The following is a 7,506-nucleotide window of genomic DNA, read 5'->3' as shown; positions in this document are numbered from 1 at the left end:
ATTTATTGTCTCTCCAGCATCCATCCCTCTCTTCTTCCATATTTACAGATTCCTAATTTTGCTGGGGATTCACCCTTCCTCATTTCCTAGGGGTATTTAATAATTGGGTACAGCCAGTCATGGTGGTCCCATTTTCCTCATCAAGAGATGTAAGAGACTTTGGAGAATGGTTCCCTCTTTCCTGAGAGGAATAGCAAGAAGGGATTGTCTCTTCTTCCTCTGGATGTTATTGTATATGGTTGTGAACCACAGTAACCCCTTTCTTAAGGGGAGCTACAATGGGTACAGTGTTGATGTCCTGAGAATGGGAGAGCAACAGCAGGCTGGAAGGCTGCTGAAATAACCAACCCTGGAGCAACCCAACTTTCCAGGCATCTTATAAATGAGACAACAAATTTCCTTGTTGACAGGCCATATTGAGGTTGGTTTTCTATGGCTTGCACACCAGGCATCCCAATAGATACACAAAACACCCTACTATATACACTATTGCCAGATTAGTCTTTATAAAAGGCAATTTTGATCATGCCACACCTGATCAAAAGCCTTTGTTTTTTTCTCAATTTTATAAATGAAAAATAAACTCTTCAAGATCAAGTCTTGCTTTACAAAGTAATTTGTTTCCTATCCTCCAATCAAATTTAACTTCCTGATGTTTTGTCCACATAGCCTGCAGTTTATTGCTCCAGCACAGGGTTCCCATCCTGCAATCCACTTCCCTTCCACCCATCCTTGCTTGTTGAAGTGTTATCTCCAACGGCACCTTGACAAAGCCTAACCTTTTCATGACAACCTTTTATGGTTGACATTTCTTTCTTTCTTCCTTCCTTTTTTTTTTGAACACTCCCCTAATGCTTTTGGGTACCTGTCTCTTGGCCCTCACTGTCTTCTATCATGTTTACCTTGTATACCTTACTCCTTCCTATTAGGCTGTGTGTCTTGGTAGTGGAGGTGACATCTTATTCATCTTGACAGATCTAGCAGCTCCCAAGGTGGTGGTACACAGCATGGATGGTTAAAACCGTTTGTTCAAACTCTGTAGGTGGGATATGAAAAATCCTTCTCAACTCTAAAGTTCTGTGGGTTTTGTACTGTGAGCTTTCTACTTGTTGAGAACCTAACTTTGTCTTAATTATCAAAAACAGAGAATCATTGTCACCCCTAAGTTGGAATGTGAAATGATTCCAATTGAGTTTGAATTCATTGGGAGAACAATTCTTGCATGCTGGGTTCATTATATTGTATGCATAGATAATTAGACAAAGAATTTGAAATTCCTAGGCTTCAGTTTCCCATTTCTAAACTGGGGATGACGATAGCTAGCTTATAGGATTGTTGTGGGGGCAAAGTGAAATAGGTTGTGTAGCAGTCCTTCCTGATTGTTCCTTCACATCCACTCCTCTTCCTCCTGGTTTAGCTGCTAATCTTTTGCCTTTAGGAGGCCAGGACTATCCCCAAGCTAACTGGCTAGTCCCACTCCTATTGCTGCTGGTGGGTGTAGGCTTGGAAGTGAATGGTGGCTGATGTGATATGAGGGAATATCTGCTTGGGATATTGTTGGAGAGGTTTCCTTGTTCATGGAAGAGTCAATCTCTTCTTCTGTTGTCCTCTTGAGAACAAGTTAGTCATGACTAACTAGCATCTATTATACACCAGCTCTATGTGAGCCATGTTATGTACTTTATCTAATTTAATCCTCACTACAGCCCCATAAATTGGGGTTATGATCTCAGTATTAGTACAGTAATAATCTCATGTATATCCAAGGGTTGGAGGATGGCAAAGAGGGAGGATGGTTTTGATGTCACTGAGTCCCTGAATTGGCCAACTTGGAGTTATCCTACTTTAGGGCTTCTATGATTCAAGGTAGTATACCTTCTTTATTGTTTATGCCATATAGAGCCGAGTTTTCTATTATTGCAGTTGAAAGCAACTTTATTGCTACAGTGCCTAGCACATGGTATGTACTCACATACAAATGTAAATTATACTCCATTTAGTTCTTTCTTATAATTCCTAGATGAGAATATCTGAGAAAACTAGAAAGGATGATACTTAACTAAATTAAAATAGACTTGGATAAAACAACTTTCATAAATTGACAATTCTTTTTTTTCTTTTTGCAGAGCTTGCTGACTATGAATTAAAAAGTCAGTCAGAGACAAGAGACAAAATAGGTGATAAATGCAGCCCATATGGTGCTGTAAGAGATATCAGGAAAATCAAGAGAAAATACAAAGAACCATGAAGTATAACTTCACACCAATACTATATACTGAAAACTGATGTCTTGTTAAAACTCCAGCATGTTTTATTTTCACAGAACATAGCAAAAATAGAAAAATCATAAAACCAGAACAAGAAAAATAAATGGAGGCTACTCTTGGAATTGAAGACTGGTGATTACTGAATGTTAACAAACTAGGTTTTATTTTTTATTTGTTTGTTTTGTTTTGTTTTAAAATCAGTTGACAACCTTTGAATAAAAGGGGTTGCCAAACTATCTCTGAAGAAATCCCTAGGGTCAGTAGAGGAGAACTGTCCTCCTCTTCAGCTTCTTGGCAAACAGAAAATAAAAGCCAATATGATAGCATTGCTAAGCAAATCTACTGACTTTGGAATCATGCTGCAATAATCATATCCCAAATGTCTGAAAGGCTATCTTTTCATTACGAAGGACCCTGAAAGTTGCTTACAAGGTGGTTCTAAGCAGGTTTTTCCACAACACAAGCTTCCCTCCCCCTTTTGGCCTTAAATGAGTCTTGGAGGCTGCCATCCTTCATCTGTACCATGTAACATGTGGGCATTACAATTCACTAATTTATCCTAAGGACTTGAAAATGGAAAGCCATGAGTCCTGAGGTCCTCTCTGTGGGGAAAATGATGCCCATTTCTGATTCTTTAGCTAAACACCAACAGATAATGCCTGAAGGATCCAAGAGGACCAGCAAAGGATCCTCTGTGTTTTGTATAACCCATGATGGAAATTTTATTTTGAGCAGTTCCTGGTTTAAGCTTGGGGGCAGAGGTCCAGGAGCAGGTCATTTAACTGATCTTAGGCAAGCTCTCCTTACCTGTAAATGAGGATAACCCTGTCCTGACTGCTTTGGGGCACTCGCAGGCATAATACAGACAAGATGCTCTTTGGACTTGCTCAGGAGTATGGGCCACTCTCCATATCCTTCCTTCCTCCTAGACACACTTGGCCCTGGGGGAGGAACTGGTATCCCAGGTACCCATCTTTAAAGGGTTGGGAACCTTTGAGAATCCTAAGGAGAAAAGCTTTTCTCTTGTACCAAGGCTATTTGTAGCTGGTTTGAGGGAAGTGTTTTGATCTGAGATTCCCCAAAACATAGGAGAAGAACAATAGACCCAGTCTTGGCTCCTTTGGTACCAGGCCATGTCTCTGTTCTAACATTTACCATGCCATGAGTGTTGAAAAGAGCTTAGGCTTTGGAGGTATGCCAATCTGTGCTTGAATTCTGATACTTACTAACTGGGTAATTTTAGATGACTTGCCTACCCTCTCTCAGCCTTGATTTTCTCAAGTCTAATACTGAGATCATAAAAGAGATAAAGTACATAACATGGCTCACATAGAGCTGGTGTATAACAGATGCCAGAGAAATGAATGAATATTATTCCTTCCTTGTTAACCATATTACCTTTGACTTGGTTGTACAAAATCCACAGAGCCGGATGACAAGGCCTTTAAGAACAGGAGCTATAGCTTACTCATCTTTCTATTCCTTGCATCTACCCTTGTACTTGACTCACAAGTGTTGCATAAGAAATACTTTTTGAACGAATGAAGGAAAAAGGTTCACAAATCTGAAACTTCCAGTCTTCCAAATGCAGACAGTTGCTGGTTTTATTTTGTTTTGTTTTTGCTTTTTGTTGCTGTTGTTTTTAGCAGATGTATAGACTCCCTTTCAGTTTTTTCATTCAAGCTGCAATTTGAAATGATATGCCATCTTCAAACAACATAATAACCATACAGTGAAGTGAAATGTCTGTACTATGGTCTTGGCCTACCTATATATTTATTGTTTCTCTATCAGCCAGGAGAGGCAAAGTTCTGTTGTGGTCACACACACCTCAGTAACATATCACATTTACTTCTCACTTGTGCTTCATGTCCAGCAAAGGTCAGTGGTGGAGGTGTGGATGACATAGACTCCACCAGGGCACACACAGGGAGAGGAACATGGTGAATGGTGCAGTGCCTCTTAGAGCTTCTTCTTGAAAGGTTCATATCACTTTCCCTCACATTTAAATGGGCAACACAAATTGCATGGCCATGCAATGCTTTCTTGAGCCCAGAAAGAAGAAATATAGCAGCATTTAGTGAATGGAACTAGTAAGTCCACAGTTCAGGAAAGCAGAAGTCACAGATGCAAAATGAAGAGTTTTAACACAGAATTGGGGCTTTTACAATCACTGGAAGAGCTAGAAGAGCAGACAGAGAAGCCACTATCAAAGGTCCCAGACTGCAGCTCTGCATCCAGAGCTTCTCAGGAGCTCACCTGAAAGCTGCTAAGAGTCTCAAGGAACTCCAGAAAGTTCCTTCCAACCTTCTTAGCCTGCAGCATCTTAAGAAGCTGCCACCTACGAGGTCCACTGCCTACACTTTTAGGCATGTGATATTCACCTGGACGCTTCTGTGAATCTCACACCAGCTGGCTGCCTACAACTTCCTCCTGAGAAAAGCTTCTTCACCTCCAGTTCCTCTCATTGGCAAGACTCCACCTGCAGCATACAGGCAGGGCAAAGAGCCCTGGGAAATCAGCATGCCACATCTCCCCTGCAACCTAGAGACTGTACGAGACGTGGTAGTGACACCATGTCAACATCACACAATGAGGTGCAATTTTAGTACCTCATCTGGTCAGCTGCTTCAATTTGAAGCCTGTCACCCGAGGACTGTCACCCTTGAGGTGATCTAAGGGATACAGGGGCAGAGTTAGGGGCTAAAGGAGGGTGTGGATCCAACACAGCAGTGTGATACCTCTGAGAAAATTACTGCTAGGCAGGACTACTCCAGGATAATCCCAGGGAGCTACAGCCAGGGCACTTGTGTGTGACATTCCTCTACTTCAATTCCCATGCCCCACCCCTGCCTTATGCCAGGGGAAGTGTGCCTCAAGAATACAAACAAGGTGGAGGCACCTGGCTGGCTCAGTCAGTTAAGTGTCAGATTCTTGATTTTGGCTCAGGTCATGATCTCAGGGTGGTGAGATCAAGCCCTGAGTCAGGCTCCACACTGTCCTTGGAGCCTGCTTAAGATTCTCTCTCTTCCTCTCCGTCTGCCCCTCCCTGGCTCCTGCTTGTGTGTGTGTTCTCTCTCTCAAAAAAAAAAAAAAAAAAAAAAAAAAGAATACAGAGAAGGAGGACAACAAGGTGAACTGAGCAGGGGCTCTGAGCTGGGGTAGGAGAATGGGGGCAATAGAGGCCTAGATCCTAGTCCCTGCTCCGCCACCAACTAGCTGTATGTCTCAAAGCAAGTCCCTTCCATGATATCAACTTTGTTTGCCCCCTGTTGAATTTAAAGTGCCTTTCTTATCAGCTGTATATAGTTGGGTCATGACTTTTTATCCACTTTGTCAATCTGTCTTGATTGGTGCATTTAGATTATTTACATTTAAACTAATCATTGACACGTTAGCACTTAAGTCTGCCATTTTATTATTTGTTTTCTATTTTTTTCCCCTCTGGTTCTTATTCCTCTGTTTTTCCTTTCTTTCTTTCCTGTGATCACTTGAACTTTTAATGGATTCCATGTTTGACCACTTGAACTTTTTACAGATCCATGTTGATTTGGTTTTACTGCATTTTTGAGTGTATCTATTTGTATTGTTTTCATAGTGGTCACTGTGGTTATTATGATAGACTACTGTACCAACATTTACCCACTTCAAGTGAAGTGTGGAAACCTTACTCCCTTTTAGACTCCTTTACCTTCCCCACTTTTAAATATCATTGTCTTGAGCATCAAATATTATTTTTGTTTCAATCATCAAATATGATTTATAACTGTTAAGGAGGATAGTCTATTGCACATAGCCATATTTCTGTGGTTTCCATTGTTCCTTACCCCCTCCTGATGCTCCAGGATTCCTTCTTTTATCATTTTGTTTGCAGAACTTCCTTTACTCAATCTTAAAGTGTAGGTGTGCTAGCAACAGATTCTCTTAGTTTTCCTTTGTCTGAGAATGTCTTTATTTCCTCTTTCTTACTAAACTTACTGAAGGATAATTTTGCCAGATATGAGATTTATGATTGATAGCTCTTCCTTTTCAGCACTTGGAAAATGTTGTGGCACTCCCTTCTGGCTGCCATGGTTTCCAATGCAAAATTCAAACTGGTGCTCCCCTATTAGTAATGTGTCATTTCTCTCTAGCTGATTTCAAGATTTTTTAATTTGTCTTTATTTTTCAGCAATTAAATTGTAATGTGTCTTGGCATGGATTTCTTTAGATTTATCCTATTTTGAGATGTCTCAGCTTCTTGAATCTGTAGGTTAATGTCTTTCATCAAATTGGGGAAATTTTCAGCTATTAATTTTTTGAACATTCTTTCCCCCATTCACTTTCTCTTTTCCTTCTGGGGGGTCCAGTGATACAAATGTTGGATATTTTGTTATTGCTCCACATCCCCCTGAGGCTCTTTCATATATTTTTTTCTTCAGTGTTCTCTCTCTGTTGTTCATATTAGATGAATTCTATTGATTGGTCCTTAAGTTCACTGATTCTATCTGCTGTCCTCTCCACTCTACTCTTTTTTTTTTTTTTTTTTTTAAGATTTTATTCATTCATTTGAGAGAGAGAGACAGAGATAGAGAGTCACCTCTTTGGATTTATCATGGGTACTGTAGAAGTATACTTGTAGTATAGAAGTATACTGTAGAAGTACTGTAGAAGTATACTTGTAGTATACTCCAGTATACTTGTAGAAGGTGTACTCCCAGTGACAGTTACATTTTCTGAGCATTTGCAGTAATACTTTTGTGCTTGGTTTGGCCAGTGCTTCTAGGTCTCCCCCTGGTCCCTGCTGGGACTGTCTGGGGGGAGAAGTGTCTCAGCGTGAATGATGGGAATATTAGGCCCATGGGGACAAAGAGGCTTCCTGGGCCAAGCTGCTTTTGGTGCTCAGGATTGCATAGCTGGTAAGTGGCAGGACCAGGAGGGAGCCTAAGCAGTCCAGCTTTAGGACCTGGGTTCTCAGCCACTCTGCTATATAGCTTCTCTTCATGGGAATATTTTATTTAACCACCAACCACTATGGATAGTTAGGCTATTTATGTTTCTCATTCAGATTAGCAACACTGTTATTAGCAACCTGTGATTAAAACTTGTGTAAATGTTTGTATATATCTCTGATAATTTCCTTAGCACAAATTTCTAGAAGTGTAACTGTTGAATTGACTATTTTGAAGGTCTTTGTTACTCATGTTCCAAAATTCTTTTCATGAGAATGAGAGCATGAGAATGCCCTTATCATTCACCC

This window comes from Mirounga leonina, unplaced genomic scaffold, assembly GCF_011800145.1.
Source record: "Mirounga leonina isolate KUSES-001 unplaced genomic scaffold, KU_Mleo_1.0 Mir_125, whole genome shotgun sequence".
Classification (NCBI taxonomy): domain Eukaryota; kingdom Metazoa; phylum Chordata; class Mammalia; order Carnivora; family Phocidae; genus Mirounga; species Mirounga leonina.
The sequence above is the reverse complement of the archived record's forward strand: the minus strand, read 5'-3'. Positions refer to the sequence as shown.